Source organism: Terrapene carolina, unplaced genomic scaffold, assembly GCF_002925995.2.
Source record: "Terrapene carolina triunguis isolate 2854851 unplaced genomic scaffold, T_m_triunguis-2.0 Scaffold97, whole genome shotgun sequence".
Taxonomy (NCBI): Eukaryota; Metazoa; Chordata; order Testudines; family Emydidae; genus Terrapene; species Terrapene triunguis.
This window is the reverse complement of record NW_020664448.1, coordinates 5,507,266-5,508,891: the sequence shown is the minus strand read 5'-3', so window position 1 is coordinate 5,508,891 and position 1,626 is coordinate 5,507,266.

Genomic DNA, 1,626 nt, shown 5'->3' with positions numbered 1-1,626 from the left:
GGGGGGGGGGAGCGGAGGGCGGAGAAGAGCGGGCCGGGCTGGGCAGGATTTTTAATGGCACGTGTGCCATAGGTTGCCGACCCCTGGTCTAAAGCATCTTCAATAGGCATTCTATTGAATACATTTCGAGCTTTACCAGTTAATTTCGCAATCACGGTAGGAACGCTTTTAATCATCAGGGATTTCATGTATTACACACAGCCTTTTAAAGGTCGTCAGATATTCAGCAATACCATCCTCCTCACTGTATGCAGGACATGAGTGTTCCCATTTGTGGATTTTTGGAGTGAAGGGAGTCGTTGGGGTCGGGGGCTTCTGGTTCTGCTTCTCTAGCAGGTCCAGCTGTTGCTTTCTCTCTCTTTTTCTTTCTTCTCTCTCTCTCTTTCTTCTTCTCTCTCTCTCTCTCTCTCTCTCTCTCTCTTTCTTTTATCTCCAGTTCTTTCAGTTGCAATCTCTGGTGCTCCCTCTCCTTTTCTGCAACCTGCAGCCTAAAAAGCTCCAATTTCGCAATCGCATCACTGCTTTCACTCATTTTCCTGCTTTCTTGTGCTTATTTCCCTATGGCACGCGTGCCATTAAAAATCCTGCCCAGCCCGGCCCGCTCTTCTCCGCCCTCCACTCCCCCCGCCCCCCGCCCACGGGCCCCTCCGACAAGCTAGATGGGCGAATGCCTAGTCTGAGAATCCTCCCCTGGTTTAGGCATGCGCTAGGTGCCAGGCATCAGCACTAAGGTGGCTTGGCGCACGACCAACAGCAGAAACCTGGGCACTGTGGGCGTTTTGATGCTTACAGCATTTTATGACACGTAAGCAAGCTAAGCTAAAGTTTGGATTTAGGTGCCTAAACTGGCAGTAGGGCACCTAAATCCCTTTGGGGAGCTGGTCCCTAGCTTCCATTGATTGCAGGTGCCTAAAAACCTTTGAAACTCTAGGCCTTAGTCACACTGCCCCCAGTTCTCCATCTGTACAACAGGGATAATAACCCAGGGGAAAACTTACCTACCTCACAAGGTGCTGTGAGGGTTAACCCAGTAACGTTGGTGAGGTGCTTGGGGGGGGTGTCTCTTTTTGTATTCTGCTAGTATCTAGGAGCTCTGGTCATGGACCACGACCCCATTGTGCTCAGCGCTGTACAAACACAGAACAAACAGATGGTTCCCTGCCCCAAAATACTAGGGCTTTGGGAGCCAGTGAAGTAACTAAGATGGGAGTGTTCTGTCCTATCCATCATTACCAACAATAAAGCTTCTGCAGTTGGACCCTGTTTACTAGATGTCTAGATGATAGGTAACCAAATTAGAATACAGCTCACTTTCCCGAAGTGTGTAAGATCACTGCGGGGTCAGATTTATACAAACCTTGACTTAGTCACTGGTCTGAGCAGCTATGCCTCTGAATTTGCACAGGGCAAACATCTGTGTAAAGTCAATTGTACAGAGTCATTTTTCAGTACAGAGCAGCACTTGCAGTGACCTTACGCAGCAGGTGCAAATTCAGAGGCATAGATGCTGACGTCAGTGACTGAGTCAATGTTTGGATAGCGCTGACACCCGGCAGCCTTATACAGCTTTGCTAACCTACTCCAGTTAGTAGGAGTAGGTTCGCAGTATTGGTTTATTTATTTATA